Below are 17,410 nucleotides of genomic sequence, written 5' to 3'. Positions count from 1 at the left end.
CTTCTTCGATCAGGGGATAGGTTCCAGGTCGGCAGCCCGGGCTAGCAGGGTGGATGTCGTTTGAGTTTCTGTTTGGGTTCATCTGTAGTCGGATGTTGCTCTTATGTATCCTGATGATGTATTCATGTGGCATTGTATGCCCTTTTGTATGTATCCCCATCTATTATGTAATGTTGATGTAATGATATCCACCTTGCAAAAGCGTCTTCAAGATGCGCTTCTATCCTTGGTGGGACCTTCGAGTTCCTTTAGGATAGGGTCGCATCTTGGGCGTGACAAGACTAGCAACTTGTCATCTGGTTCAACAGATCCATCTCTGAGCTCGATTACTAATTGGCATCCTTGAGAAGATCATGCTGAGGTGGTTTCGAAAAGGCATTGGTCTGCGAGGAATCAATAGCAGGGCGATGCCAATCGACCAAGACAAGGAAGAAGACATTGTCAAGGTTTTCCGCAAGGAAAGAGTGGAAACGGTTGTCAATGAGGTTGTTTCGAGGGTATAGGCTATCGTCTGTTGCCCTATCGCAAGGCTGGACTATCGCGGGATGCTCGAAATGCACCAACAAACAAAGGTGAGGCCATGATCTGTGGTGTCTACTCAAGGCGTTTCACTGTACATAACCTTCATGCATTTTAAAAATATCTAGTAACACTGTCAGTTGCTAAATCTATATCTATAATATCATTTTATAAATTAGTTCATTTCTAAAATGGCAAAGATTATGGCATAAATATTAGTTACATCACATCAAGCATGCCATGCCATCTTTGATTCTATTTTTGATGGAGTACTAGGTAACCTTGTGAAGTGAATAATCAGCATGGGCAATAAATATCCACTACTACTCCCACATTATGTCTTTCATTCTGTTTTGATGGGTACATTTGCATGGTACTGAATCTTGAAAATACTAGTAGGAGTAATACTGTCAACCACTGGGATATCTACAGTTTTATTACCGGATCCACCATACAAACCATGCAAACCTCATATTCTTTTGTTAGCTGAGAAGATCTGCTCTAGCATTTAGCAAAAGGATTACCACCACTACTATCTTATGTTGTGTAGGTACTTAGAAGTTAATCAGGATCTTAGCTGAGAAGATCTACTCTAGCCTAAGCAGGAGTTAATTTGGAGTACTATGACTTTTTGACAGTCAGTAAAATAGGGCACTTACTTCGCAGGAGAAATGGATTAATTAAAGTTAATCTTTCCCAAGGAGAGACGAGAGAGTATGTTTTTTTTCTGATGTCCTGATGCAAGCAAGCACCCTAAACATGTCCAGATTAAACAAAAAGTGCACACACCCTCTACACATCAGGTGACTAGTAGGGGTAATACTAGTACAGTTAGACGAGCAACAAATAAATCCAAATAAATCCTAATAATTCCAAATAGATCCAATAGATTCAAATAACCACAATAATCCAATACACGTGACATACACATGACATTCACAAGACATACACTTCCCTTCCCTTTACTTTTCTTTCTTTTCCCTTCTATTGCTACTTCTTCCCTTCCCTTTAATTTTCTTTCTTTTCCCTTCCATAGCTACTTCTTTCCTTCCCTTTTCTTTTCCTATTGCAATTTCCATTTCCTCTATAATGGCCCTGGTATCAACAACTACCTGACTGTCACAATCTACACTAATTATTTCTCTGCCAGCATTCTGAATACGATCCTTGTGCAAATGTGGCAACTTATATTGATTTACTCCTTTGTCTTTCATAACTTCAAACATAACTATTTCTAATGTGATAAAGTTGATGTACAACTTATGGGGATCATAGTTCTCAAATTCCTCTTCCACACCCTATACCAGTTCCTGGATGTGTGTAGGTGACCTGCAGTCGGTTAGGGACTGGAGAGAGTTATGGAAGCAAAGGTCCAAACAATTGAACTCAGGGCTATTTGGGGGCTGTTGTAGCAATTGGATGTCAAGATCAGTTTGTTCCACAGCTTCTCGAAAAGCTACATCATTGGGAAGGACATGAGGCTTTGCGTTATCGTGTTGGATGAATATTGTTACTCCCTCATCATCGTCAGGCCACTTATCTTGAATTGCTGGGATAACCTTATTGATGAGATAATCTCTGCACACAGGTCTGGTTACTTTTACTGATTTCAGCACTTTTGTTCCCTTTTCTCTATTCTGACTTGTTCGCAGCGCCTCAATCTCTTTGATGAATGCCCAAATGCCAATCCTCCCATCGAATGTTAGCTTCCCCGCATTGTTATATCGAGGTCGGGCCACAGTAGTTAGGAACATTACCTTCCCAATGATGTTAGTGTTTGACATGGTGTGCTTGGGTTCAGGTTCTCCTGGAAATACATAGTAACTATTCTTCACTCTCGTCATGTCAAACCACTTTTCATCTATGTGCACCATATTGGTCATTGGCTTGAACATAGCCCGAGAAGCTGAGATCCAATTGTCATCGAGCATGGACATGCAAAATTTCAATCTCGCAATCTTGTTCTATGGCTTGAGCTCACGCTTCACAGTGCTTGTGATGCGGTTGAGCTCATTCAACTAGACCTCTTATGTAGGGTCAATCGGGCCACACCTAGAGACCGTGCCACAGATCGAATTGTCCTTCTTATATTTAGTGGGATTGTTGAGGTCCTTGCAAAATCCAACTCTTTTCTCTTTCGACCAGCTCTTCTTTTCTTCTTGTTTGAGACATCTACTTCTTGGCCGTCGGCAATCTACTTTTTGGCGTCTGCCCAGATTCTTTCAATAGATCGTACATGTATGTTCAGCAGGGTTGAGACTAGTAGCTTGTCGTCTGGTTCAACAGATCCATCTCTGAGCCCGATTACTAGCAAGGCGAAGTAAATACCATGCCTCCCCTTATCTGACAATTCTCTTCTTTTTTGTTTACCTGCTACATCTTCTTGATCTTCTTCATCTCCTTGAGCTTGTTCATCTTCTTGAAGTATCCAATTCATAACTTCATCATCTTCCTCTTGAGCTTCATCCTCTCCATCTTCCTCTTCTTTAGTCATCCAATTCATAGCTTCATCTTCCTCCTCTTGAGGCATCAAGTTCAAATCCATAGCTCCATTCTTTGCCTCTTGAGCTTCATCCTCTCCATCTTCCTCTTCTTTAGTCATCCAATTCATAGCTTCATCTTCCTCCTCTTGAGGCATCAAGTTCAAATCCATAGCTCCATTCTCTGCCTCTTGAGGTTCTTCCTCTCTAGGAATACAATTCAAATTAATACCTTCATCCTCTTCCTCTTGAGGCATCATGTTCAAATCCATACTCCTGCTATCAGTGAAAAAATATGAGTACATCATGGTTTACAGCAGCACGCAGAGATTACAACTAGTAACAACAATCAGTAGGTTACTAGTGAATTTTTACACACAAGTAATCTTGGTTTTTCCAAGATCATGTGAATTAGCATCAATAACTATGATCAGTGAACTTTCTACATCCTGAGATAAGAGATGTGCAACCAACATGCATGCATTTGTGTTTGATGAATCCCCTCCATCACCACACACAAAATAATTAGGGGATCATGCATGAATCTTTGAATCTCTGACAACAATGTAAACTAAGATCATACTCCCCTGTACTGAAAAGAATCTAGTTAACACTATTTTTGCAGAATTGTTGTTTTAAGTTAACTAAAATTACAGTGACTATGTACTGTTCTGAATCTCCTATGTACTGCTTCTTCCTTCTATAAGATTATGACATGACAAGTGCTTAACAGTTCAATTTATCTATAGCTTCATCTTAGAAATTTAATTAGTGCATTTGTACACTTTAAACTGGAGTACATTTTGATTTTGATGACTGACATCATATTCATACACTGATTTTGACTTTAGTTTTGTTTTCTATACATGACAATTGGCTTCTTCAAGATATCTTCAACATCAAGGATGACAAGGCTGAAACTCTATCATCGAATGATAAGGTAAAACCAAAACTCGTTCAGCGGCAACAAGATTACTCAACAACAACAAGATAAAAAATCAATGTATGTGTGTGATATGATAATACTCCAGTTTACAGAAGTTTGTGTTGTCAATTCCTATAAGAACTGCCACTTGATCTGAACAAACGTGGCTCTACAAATCACAACAGGAAGTACTCTGAGTGGCTCTACTACAAATTGTTTGAAATAGGAAAATGGATCACAATTGTTCTGCTGGAAATTGTCCTAGTTAATCTAAAATTTCAGAACCTTAACACAGGAGTACTATAGTTAATCTAACCATTTACAAAATTTTAAAAATCTAACCATGATTCTGTTCTAGCTCTAATGCTCTAACAGTAATCATGCAGGCTAGCTAGGCTGCAATCATGCGCACGGGCGGAGGTAGACACGACAATCGCGAGTCAACAGATTAAAGAATGCTAGTGACTCAAAATGGTATGGTTCTTAGACTGGATGAAATCACCATCAACCTTAGCGAGTACAAACCGTTGAACTACTTAGTGATAAACATTCCACCAATCAAGCCATAGTTTATCAACCACAAGATAGCAAGCAGTAGAGGCAGCCTACGAACCAATTTTAATTTTACAGAGTAGAGCGGAGAAGAGAGCATCACTTACAGGGCAGGGCAGGGCAAAAACCTACTAACACACCAGACACTACAGAAATCAGAATCAACCAAGATCACACAATAGTGTGTTCACAGAGCATTAGAGCTAGGACACGTATTATCACAATGATCAACGACAGTTTCTGTATAACAATGAATGTTTTTTTTGAAAAGGGGAGACTCCCCGGCCTCTGCATCAGAACGATGCATATGGCCACCTTTATAGCAAAATAAAGAGGTTCAACAATGTCTTACAGTCTGAGAACAAAATAACGGCAAGCTGACAAAGAGCCACAACGCCAAAAACAAAAGGCCAAGAAGCCACAACCGGCTGGCATAACAAAGATAGGTAAACTAATCGCCTATCCTATTACATGACCGCCATCCAAACCGGTTGAAAATATCCCGCGCTACCATCTCCCACCGGATAGATCCAGTAACCAAACGCTCCCTGGCCTCTGTCGGAGTGAGTAACGACCACATACGGATGAGCGCAGTGGCTCGGAATATAACCTGCAAAAAATGAATATTTGTTGTTCTATTAAAATCCAAATCATTTCTACAATTCCAAATTGCCCACAACAAAGCACATACTCCTACACGAATGTGTCTAGCTGTTTCGGACTCTATCCCAACAAGCCACGTTCCAAATAACATACTGACCAAATTCGGAGGAGTAATGTTGAAGGCAATATGCACCGTGTGCCACAAAACTCTCGCCAGTTGCGCTTGATAGTTTCGTCCCGATCACAAAAACTACACCTAGTAGATCCTGTTCAGTTGCGCTTAACCAAATTATCCTTTGTTAATATGACTTGTTTATGTACAAACCACATAAACACTTTAATCTTCAAAGGAACTTTGACTTTCCAAACATTTTTGGAACTAGGAATAGCACTAGAGTTGATGACATCGATATACATCGACTTAACTGTGAACTCTCCAGACCTAGTAAGCTTCCAGCACAACTGATCGGGCTGATGAGATAGCTGAACCTCCATCAGTCTAGTCACCAAATGAAGCCATGCTTCCCACCGGTCACCCACAAGCACCCTCCTAAACTGAATATTAAGGGGAATGGACTGCAAGATCGTTGCAACAAGAGCATCACATCGTTGAACAATACGATACAAGGACGGATACTGAAGCGCCAGCGGCATTTCACCAAGCCAAGTATCCTCCTAGAAGCGAGTGGTGGTGCCATTACCGACTATAAACTTTGTTCTATTAAAGAAGGCTGCTTTGACTCTCATAAGCCCCTTCCAAAAAGGTGAGTCAGTCGGTCTCAGTGTCACCTGGGACAAAGTCTTGGACTGCAGATACTTACTACGGAGAATCTGCGCCCACGTGGCGTCAGTCTCAACTGATAACTTATACAACCACTTACTGAGAAGACATCTGTTCTTGACTTCAAGATTCTCAATACCAAGGCCCCCCTGGTCCTTTGGTCGATAGATGATATCCCATTTGGCGAGTTGGTATTTCCTCTTAAGTTCATCACTCTGCCAGAAGAATCGGGATCGATAGAAGTCCAGCCTTTTCCTAACAACAACTGGGACTTCAAAGAAAAATAGGAGAAACATAGGCATACTCGTGAGCACTGAATTAATAAGAATCAATCGGCCTCCATATGACATGAGTTTGCCCTTCCAACAACTCAGCTTCTTCTCAAACCGATCCTCGATGCACTTCCATTCTCTGTTTGTCAGCTTACGATGGTGAATGGGTATACCTAAGTACGTGAAAGGTAATGTCCCCAATTCGCATCCAAACAATTGCCTATAAGCCTCTTGTTCCTCATTGGCTCTACCAAAACAGAACAACTCGCTTTTATGGAAGTTAATCTTCAATCCGGTCAATTGTTCAAATAAGCATAACACCAGCTTCATATTTCTCGCTTTTGCCAGGTCGTGCTCCATAAAGATGATTGTATCATCAACGTACTGCAGGATGGATACACCTCCATCAACTAGATGAGGCACCAAGCCACCCACCTGACCGGCCTCCTTTGCCCTACCTATCAGAATTGCCAACATATCAACCACAATGTTGAACAGAATAGGAGACATTGGATCACCTTGTCTCAGGCCCTTGTGTGTCTGGAAATAATGACCTATGTCATCATTCACTTTAATTCCAACACTCCCTTTTTGCGTGAAAGATTCTACCTAGCATCGCAAAGCTTCATCAAAACCCTTCATGCGTAAAGCCTGTTGAAGGAAAGTCCATTTGACTTTATCATACGCCTTCTTGAAATCCACCTTGAAAACAACTCCATCTAGTTTTTTCGTGTGAATCTCATGGAGCGTTTCATGAAGGACCACAACCCCTTCGAGGATGTTCCTGTCCGGCATAAAAGCAGTTTGGTATGCTGCACGACAGAATGCGCAATTTGCGTGAGCCTATTGGTCCCGACCTTGGTAATTTTTTTGAAACTAACATTAAGAAGACAGATGGGCCTGAATTGCTCAATTCTCACAACCTCTATTTTCTTAGGAAGCAGGGTTATCGTTCCAAAATTCAGTTGAAAAAGCTGAAGCTGTCCAGAGAATAGATCATGGAACAACGGCAACAGATCCCCCTTAATAATATACTAGCACTTCTTATAGAACTCAGCCGGGAATCCATCTGGACTAGGAGCCTTATTATTCTTCATTTGTGATATGGCCTCAAACACCTCTTTCTCAGAAAAAGGAGCAGCTAAAATATCATTCTCAACAGCAGTAAGTTGAGGAACATCCTCAATCCTGGACTCATCCAGAGACACACAGTTATCCTCTGGAGGCCCAAACAACTGCTTGTAATACTTGGTAATGTATAATTTTAGGTTCGCCTGTCCTAAAATCGTTCCTTCATCATGCTCAAGCTGAAAGATCCTCTTCTTTCTGTGTTTGCCATTAGCGATCATGTGAAAGAATTGAGTGTTCGTGTCCCCCTGGACTACTCATCGGACCTTGGCCCACAACACCCACTTTAATTCCTCTTCACGAAGAAGCTCTTTCAATCTCATCTCCGCGTAAAGCTTGGCATGAAGCTCCAAGGCTGGCAGAACCGTGGTTTCTGCTTTTACATCCAGGGACTGAATAAGGGTAAGGAGCTGTTCCTTTTCAACCTTATAAATCCCACTAAGATGCTTAGCCCACCCACGAAGGAAACTTCTTAAGTGCCTGATCTTATTCTGCCAACGCTCAAGCGCCGTCCTACCTCCTGCATCCTTAGCCCACTCTCTGGCTACGAGATCAAAGAAGCCTTCTCGTTCAAACCAAGGAAGCTCAAATGGAAACATGTTTTTGTTTCCCAAGTGGGTGGCCTCACCAGAGTCAAGAAATAAAGGCGTGTGGTCAGAAATACCATGGGAAAGAGCCTGAACTGTTACAAAGGGAAACTTCTGTTCCCATTCGATGCTAGCCAGCACTCGATCCAACTTTTCAAACGTCGGATTTGGCAACGAGTTAGCCCAGGTGAACTTTCTCCCCGACAGCTCTATCTCTGTGAGATCTAGGCTTTCAATGATAGTATTGAACATGAACGACCATCTCCCGTCAAAGTTATCATTGTTCTTCTCCTCATGCCTTCTAATGATGTTGAAATCACCCCCACCAGGATTGGAAGCTGCTCAGAGCCGTAAATCCTAACCATATCAGCCAAAAACTCAGGTTTGAGTTTGCGCTGTGCGGCACCATATACCGCCACTAGAGCCCAATTAAACCCATCGGCCTTCGACCGCACCCGAAACTTAACTGCAAAGTCACCCATCACCATACTTCGAACTTCTAGCGAATCACATCTAACTCCGAGTAAGATCCCACCTGATCTCCCTCTCGGTGGCAGACAATGCCAGTCAAAATCAATACCTCCTGATAAAGTATTTAAAATTGTGGTGAAAAATTATCTCTACCAGTTTCTGACAATGCGATGAAATCCAACCTATGCTCGATAGACGCCTCTGCAAGAAACCTTCTTTTAGCCAAGTCTTTCAAACCTCTGCTATTCCAAAAGATTCCTTTCATATTTCGTCATGAATTTTTTTGCCGTACGGATTCTAGCACTCCTACGCACTGCGGAAGTCGGGTAAATTTTCCGTGTCCACTTGCATTTAGGAATGTTCTGACTCTCCAGCTGGTCCTCACAACGAGTCTCAGAAGGTCTATCCACAACATTCTCAGATGTATCATCCTCCTCCTCAGACTCAGGTAGGGGAGGTCTAAGATCCGCACAAAAATTATCAAGCACACTGACCCCCAAAGCATCAAATTCGGAATCATTCATAGGCTTAATCGCTGCTAGGTTACGAATCATCTCTAAAGCCCGCTCTGCCTCTAAATCCAGGATATCATTAACATAATTTGAAATTTCACTATCATTACTACCTAGCGAAACTCCTAATTGATTTGCATTATTAATAATCTCATCATTAGAAAAATGCAAAGTGGAATTAGAGGTATTAACCGACATACCAGTAGTGACCTCAATGTCACGAAGCTTGGCCGCCCTCATGGCGCACCGCTGCTGTATGTTGTCAGCCTCCGGACGATCCTGGAGACGGCAGCTCAACCGTCGCCCCTCAGAGACCGGATTCGGAATCCCTCCAAAGGCAATAACCTCCTCCTGAGTGACCCTGCTCGGGTTGGGGCCTCCTGCCTCACCCCAGACACGCAGCCGTTCAGCCTCCATGGCCAAACCAGCGGGAACACCAGAAAGCGGCGAGGCGCTCGATGGCAACGCCGACTTCGGTCGCACCCCACAGCACAGAGACAGCAACGCACCGGAGGAGGGGAGTGCATGGGCCACCTGCCCGATCTCCCCACCCACCACAGGAGTGGCGGGCACCCTAGGCGCCCCAGGTGAAAAGGGCTCCGAGGCCACCTGCCCCAAGCCCCCTCCAGACGGCAGAGCCGCCACCTGCAACTCCGGCATCGCGAGGGAAGAAGAGGGTGCCGAGGCCACCTGCCCTGAACCCCCACCCGAAGGTAAGACCTCCACCACCGAGACCTCGTCCACCGCGAGAGACGAAGAGGGCACCAGGGCCACCTGCCCCGAGCCCCCTTCAGAAGGCGGAACCGCCCCTGCAGCTTGTGCACCGCGGGAGAAGAAGAGAGAGCCAAGGCCACCTGCCTCGGACCCCCTCCCGAAGGTAAGACCTCCACCACCAGAACCTCGTTCCGAGGAGAGTCAACATGCTGAGCACGCGAGGTAGTGGACGCCTGCCTAGACTCCTCCTCCTCTCCCCTAACCGAGATCGGCGAGGCCCTAGAGACGGGACTCAGAGCATCCTCAAAATCCAAGGAAGGTAACGCATGCTCAAAAACCTCGTCAGACTCCACCCGATCACTCCAAAGTCTTGGAGGCGCAGAAGCAGGCATGAAAGACCCAAATCTCAGAGATGTCATAGGCACCGTGGAGGGTGGTACCGTCCCATCCCCAGGCGTCTGAGAAACGGACCCCGGTCCATTGGACAACTCCCGTCCAGTATCATCGACCGGTGTCTCCTTCGCTCCCGAGCTGTCATCTCCCTCGTGCCTATCAACATCGGTCCCGTTAGCCGCCTCGGCAACAGACTCTCATCCTCAAACTCAATCATGAGGTTATAAATCTGGCCTCGATATGTCCACTTGACCACATCAGGCACAAACTCAATATCCAGAACACTAACCAGCAGACAGGCTACCCCGTGAGCTCTAGTAAAAGCCATATCCACTCGCTCAGTTTTCCCCACCATAATGCCCAAGCTAGCCACAACCCTAGCATCCTGCATCGGCTTCGAGGGAGCCATGGAAAAACGCAGCCAAACCTGTGTAAGAGGCTTACCCTGCGGCTCAACCTTCTTCCACTCATGGAACTCGAGGATACAATCTGTACCCGGTACCTTGCACATCCCAAAACTCAGAAGTATCTGCAAATCCTCCACCGAAGGGAACTCAACCCTAAACAACTTTGCCTCGAGACTAATGAGCTCCCACTGGAAGTCCCCAGGAGCTAACTCCTTGAGCCTCTGCACGATCTGGGTCTCAGAGACCTCTCCTATGGTGACCTTGACAATCCTAGTGGTCATGCTCTGTGCCTCGTCAGGAGCCTCCCTCTCATTAGGAGACTCAAAGAATGTGAGTTCAGCACAATACACTCCGTACATCATAAGAGACAGTGCTCGATCTCGCAAAAGCGGACATTCCCCCGAGTCATGTGCCGGCTTGCCACAAGTATCACATAATTCAGCCACACACTCAGCAATAAAATGACCCTCTCTTCAAAACGATAGCATAACATTTTCTCCTTCTTGCGCGCACATTTGGATGCCCTATCCAAATCAGCCATGTATGTCACCTCCACAGACACTGACCCCAAGGTCTCATTCCCGGGTACCTCAGCAGTAGCGAGCGCCGTCACCACCTCCATAGCCTGACCAGACAACACCAGCTCCTCAGCAGCCCCGCCAGCGGTCGTCTGCTCGACAACAACAGGCGGGGGAGGTTGTCGTGGACGGTATCGGCCACCTCGACCGCCTCGACCCCCATGATGACCGCGGAAACCACCCCGCTGTCGATAGCTCGGGCCAGACGCCCCCTCAACAAAACCACCCGTAGGACCCATAAACGGCCTCTCCCCCGAACCATCACGCTGCCAAGCATATCCACGGCCACCACCCGTCAACGAGGAACCACGGTGTTGACCATCCCCATATGCATTGTAACCATCATCTCCCCATTAACCCCGGGCATACCTGAAGCACCTCCAACACCCGTGATCTGCGGTGGCGGTGCCTGTGTCTGCACCGGCCCAGCCCGAATCTGCGTCGGCCAGGCGACGAAGTGTGGCGGCGGGGCCGCCCGAGGCTACTTACCCGGCGACACTCCCTGGCTCCCCGACGTAGGCGGCCTGGGCGGCGCGCTGATAACCCACAAGTGTAGGGGATCGCAACAGCTTTCGAGGGTAGAGTATTCAACCCAAATTTATTGTTCGACACAAGGGGAGCCAAAAAATATTCTTGAGTATTAGCAGTTAAGTTGTCAATTCAACCACACCTGGATAACTTAATATCTACATCAAAGTATTTAGTAGCAAAGTAGTATGATAATAAAGGTAACGGTGGCAAAAGTAAAGATAATATTTTTCGGGTTTTTGTAGTAGTTGTAACAGTAGCAACGGAAAAGTAAATAAGCGAAGAACAATATGTGAAAAGCTCGTAGGCAATGCGATTCCTCATGTAATAGCTATAACATAGGGTGATATAGAACTAGCTCTAGTTCATCAATGTAATGTAGGCATGTATTCCGTATATAGTCGTACATGCTTATGGAAAAGAACTTGCATGACATCTTTTGTCCTACCCTCCCGTGGCAGTGGGGTCCTAACGGAAACTAAGGGATATTAAGACCTCCTTTTAATAGAGAACCGGAACAAAGCATTAGCACATAGTGAATAGATGAACCTCAAACTGTGGTCATCACCGAGAAGTATCCCGATTATTGTCACTTCGAGGTTGTCGGATCATAACACATAGTAGGTGACTATAGACTTGCAAGATAGGATCAAGAACACACATATATTCATGAAAACATAATAGGTTTAGATCTGAAATCATGGCACTCGGGCCCTAGTGACAAGCATTAAGCATAGCAAAGTCACATCAACATCAATCTCAAAACATAGTGGATACTAGGGATCAAACCCTTACAAAACTAACTTGATTACATGGTAAATCTCATCCAACCCATCACCGTCCAGCAAGCCTACGATGGAATTACTCACGCACGGCGGTGAGCATCATGAAATTGGTGATGGACGATGGTTGATGATGACGACGGTGATGAATCCCCCTCTCCGGAGCCCCGAATGGACTCCAGATCAGCCCTCTCGGGAGAGATCAGGGCTTGGCGGCGGCTCCGTGTCGTAAAACGCGATGAAACTTTCTCTTTGATTCTTTTCTCCCCAAACGTGAATATATGGAGTTGGAGTTGAGGTCGGTGGAGGTCCAAGGGGCCCACGAGATAGGGGGGGCGCACCCAGGGGGAGGGGGCACGCCCCCCACCCTCGTGGACAGGGTGTGGGCCCCCTGGTCTTGATTCTTTCGCTAGTATTTTTTATATTTTCCGAAAAGTACCTCCGTGGATTTTCAGGACATTCCGAGAACTTTTCTTTTCTACACATAAAACAACATCATGGCAGTTCTGTTGAAAACAGCGTTAGTCCGGGTTAGTTTCATTCAAATCATGCAATTTAGAGTCCAAAACAAGGGCAAAAGTTTTTGGAAAAGTAGATACACTGGAGATGTATCAACTCCCCCAAGCTTAAACCTTTGCTTGTCCTCAAGCAATTCAGTTGATAAACTGAAAGTGATAAAGAAAAACTTTTACAAACTCTGTTTGCTCTTGTTGTTGTAAACATGCAAAGCCATCATTCAGGTTTCAGCAAATATTTAGAACTAACCATACTCACAATAACACTTAGGTTTCACAATTACTCATATCAATAGCATAATCAGCTAGCGAGCCATAATAATAAACTCGGATGACAACACTTTCTCAAAACAATTATAACATGATATAACAATGGTATCTCGCTAAACATAAATGCAGAGCACCTTTAAAGATCAAGGACTGACTAAACATTGTAATTCATGGTAAAAGAGATCCAGTCAAGTCATACCCAATACAAACAAATAGTAATGAATTCAAATGACAGTGTGCTCTCGAGCGGGTGCTTTTTAATAAGAGGGGTGATGACTCAACATAAAAGTAAATAGATAGGCCCTTCGCAGAGGGAAGCAGGGATTTGTAGAGGTGCCAGAGCTCGATTTTAAAATAGAGATTGAATAACATTTTGAGCGACATACTTTTGTTGTCAACGCGACAACTATGAGATGGTTGTATCTTCCATACTACATGCATTATAGGCAGTTCCCAAACAGAATGGTAAAGGTTTATACTCCCCCAACCACCAACAAGCATCAATCCATGGCTTGCTCGGAACAACGAGTGCCTCCAACTAACAACAGCCTTGGGGGAGTTTTGTTTAATTATTTTGATTTGCTTTGATCTTTTTGGATCATGGGACCAGGCATCCCGGTTACCGGCCCTTTCTCGTGAATGAGGAGCGGAGTCCACTCCTCTTGAGAATAACCCACCTAGCATGGAAGATATAGGCAGCCCTAGTTGAAACATGAGCTGCTCGAGCATACAAAACAGAATTTCATTTGAAGGTTTGGAGTTTGGCACATACAAATTTACTTGGAACGGCAGGTAAATACCACATATATGAAGGTATGGTGGACTCATATGGAACAACTTTGGGGTTTGTGGAGTTTGGATGCACAAGCAGTATTCCCGCTTAGTACAGGTGAAGGCTAGCAAAAGACTGGGAAGCGACCAACTGAGAGAGCGACAACAGTCATAAACATGCATTAAAATTAATTTACACCGAGTACAAGCATGAGTAGGATATAATCTACCATGAACATAAATATCATGAAGGCTATGTTGATTTGTTTCAACTACATGCGTGAACATGTGCCAAGTCGAGTCACTCAATTTATTCAGAGGAGGATACCATCCCATCATACCACATCATAATCATTCTAATAGCATGTTGGCACGCGAGGTAAACCATTATAACTCATAGCTAATCAAGCATGGCACAAGCAACTATAATCTCTAAATGTCAATGCAAATATGTTTACTTCATAATAAGCTGAATCAGAAACGATTAACTCATCATATTTACAAAAACAAGAGAGGTCGAGTTCATACCAGCTTTTCTCATCTCAATAAGTTCATCATATATCGTCATTATTGCCTTTCACTCGCACGACCGAACGATGTGTATAATAATAAGAGTGCACGTGCATTGGACTAAGCTGGAATCTGCAAGCATTCAACTCAAGAGAGAAGACAAAGTAATATGGGCTCTAAATTAAATAAACAATCATGCGTATGAGAGCCACTAAGCAATTTCAATACGGTGTTCTCGACTCCCAAAGGAAAGAAAAGAAAATAAAACTATTGACACGGGAAAGCTCCCAACAAGTAAGAAGAAGAACAAAAAGTCTTTTTGGGTTTTCATTTTAATTTCTACTACAAGCATGGAAATTAAACTAACTATTTTTTTGTTTTTTCTCAAGGTTTATCAAACACACAAGAAGAAAACTAGAAAAAGAAATTTAAACTAGCATGGATAATACAATGAAAGAGTATGAGCACCGACGACTAGTGTATGAACATGAATGTAAAGTCGGTGAGAAATACGTACTCCCCCAAACTTAGGCTTTTGGCCTAAGTTGGTTTAATACCAAGGACCGCCTAGCTGATATGCGTAAGTGAAACTGGGGTCGTACTGAGATGCAGCGACAACCGCCTCCTGAGCTGGAGCGTGTTGGCGAGCTGCCTCCGCTCTCCCCTCGTGTTTAGCTGCTTCCTCCCTGGTGACAACATATCTTACTTTTGCCTGATAATCAAAAAGGTGGGGAGCAGGAAGAGTAACATGGACGACGTTGCGTCTGTCATAGATTAGTCGATATTGGAGGAATTGTTCATTCCTCCTTAGTAATTGATGATTGACCATAGCTTCATAATCCAAATAAACAGGAGGTATCAACATATCTCCCTCTCGTGGGGCTATACCAAGATAATTAGCCACACAAATCTCCCTTTCTACTATTATTCTGCAACCTTCGTCCAACTATTGCCCCCAAGTTATAACCTTTATAACCTGACACAACACTCTTGAGGACACAAAGATCAGGGACACACATGTGACATGCTTCGTCTTTACCGTTAATGCATCTACCAACAAAGAGACCAAAATAATGTATAGCAGGAAAATGAATGCTCCCTATGGTAGCTTGTGCAATATCCCTGGATTCTCCCATAGTAATACTAGCAAGGAAATCTCTAAATTCAGATTTGTGAGGATCATTAATATTACCCCATTGCAGGAGTTTGCAAGAAGTTGTGAAATCCTCTAAGTCCATGGTATAAGATGTATCATAAATATCAAATGTGACACTAAGAGAATTATGCGCACAGTTACATTTAAACCTCCGCACAAAGGAGTCAGTCAATTGATAGTACTAAGGACACTTATCTTGTAAGAAGTCCTCCAGCTCGGCATTACGCACAAACGCGTCAAATTCCTCCTTAAAGCCTGCTTCGACCATAAAATTATCGGATGGCCACTCACAAGCTCGTACATCCGTGTCCCTCGGCAATTCAACATCTTGCTCACATATAGCAATCCCGGGCCCTTTCTTTACCGAGGAACCACCTTGGTACATTCTTCTAAGCATAATTCTTTTTCTGAAAAATTTCTGAAATTTTAGTAACTTCAAACTAAACAAGATTGGTAGCAACTACTCCTACAAGTGCCTAGAGCCTATATCATGCATTAGAATTGCCTGGGACCTCATAAATTTAACATGCAAGCTCAAGAACATGGTCACCTATGCAGCAAAAATTTGCAATGAATGAAGCACTAGAACAAAAACTAATTGGACCAATGGAGGAGTCACATACCTAGCAACAATCTCCCAAAGCAGTTTTTTGAATGGAGCTTTGAGCTAGGAGATCGAAAATCGCAGCAAAATGAGCTAGAACTCATGCTTGAGCTGGATGGGGATTTTTTGGGTAGAAGATGAAGTGTGTGGGTGCTGGTATAAGTGGAGGGGGGCCACCAGGGGCCCACGAGACAGGGGGGCGCACCCAGGTGGGGTGGGCGCGTCCTCCACTCTCGTGGCCTAGTGCTTGCCCCTCCTGTAGTGATTTCAGTGCCTAAAATCCTCAACTATTCCATAGAAAATCATACTAAATTTGCAGGGCATTTGCAGCACTTTTATTTTCGGGATATTTTTTAATGCACGAATAATTCAGAAAATAGACAGATAATACTATTTTTGCTTTATTTATTCTAAATAATAGAAAGTAAAAAGAGGGTACAGAAGGTTGTGCCTTCTAGTTTCATCCATCTCATGATCATCAAAATGAATCCACTAACAAGGTTGATCAAGTCTGGTTAATAAACTCATTCCGAATAACACGGAACCAAAGAAATTTCGAATAACACTAAGTTACCTCAACGGGGATATGAAAATCCCCAACAATAAGAATATCATATTTTTTCTTGACAGTAGGAAGAGGAAATCAAAACCTCCAATAATGATACTTGGAACTTTCCCAATAGAATTGATGCTATGAACTTGAGATTGTTTCCTCGAAAAGTGTATCGTATGCTCATTACCATTAACGTGAAAAGTGACATTGCCTTTGTTGCAATCAATAACAGCCCCTGCAGTATTAAGAAAAGGTCTACCAAGGATAATCGACATACTATCGTCCTCGGGAATATCAAGAATGACAAAGTCCGTTAAAATATTGACATTTGCAACCACAACAGGCACATCCTCACAAATACCGACAGGTATAACAGTTGATTTATCAGCCATTTTGTCAGGACCCCGACTCAATGCCACATCGATCTAGCATGTAACACCTGATATCACTTTGCGGCCTCACGCACGGTATCCCCACGGGTGTCGCCTTACCTTTGCCCGGGACCGTTTGCGCCTTTTGGCACACGTATATGATAGTGTCGCTAGCATCCATATGATAAGGAGCCCGGGCTGACATGGCTAGTCGTAAACCCAAAGTGGCACAAACTTACAGGGACAGGCATCCATGACCCAACATCGAACGTGTCGGTCATCAGCGAGTGAATCCAGGCTATAGCACTGGGCTAGCAGGATTCCGGTGAACCGGGCTGTAGCGGGCTAATAGGACTCCGGTATTCATCGCGTGACATTTCCCCGAAGGGACAGACACAGGAACGAAGAAGGACACATGCCGGCCAGCC

This window comes from Triticum aestivum, chromosome 2B, assembly GCF_018294505.1.
Source record: "Triticum aestivum cultivar Chinese Spring chromosome 2B, IWGSC CS RefSeq v2.1, whole genome shotgun sequence".
Classification (NCBI taxonomy): Eukaryota; Viridiplantae; Streptophyta; class Magnoliopsida; order Poales; family Poaceae; genus Triticum; species Triticum aestivum.
Note: the sequence above shows the minus strand (reverse complement) of the source record.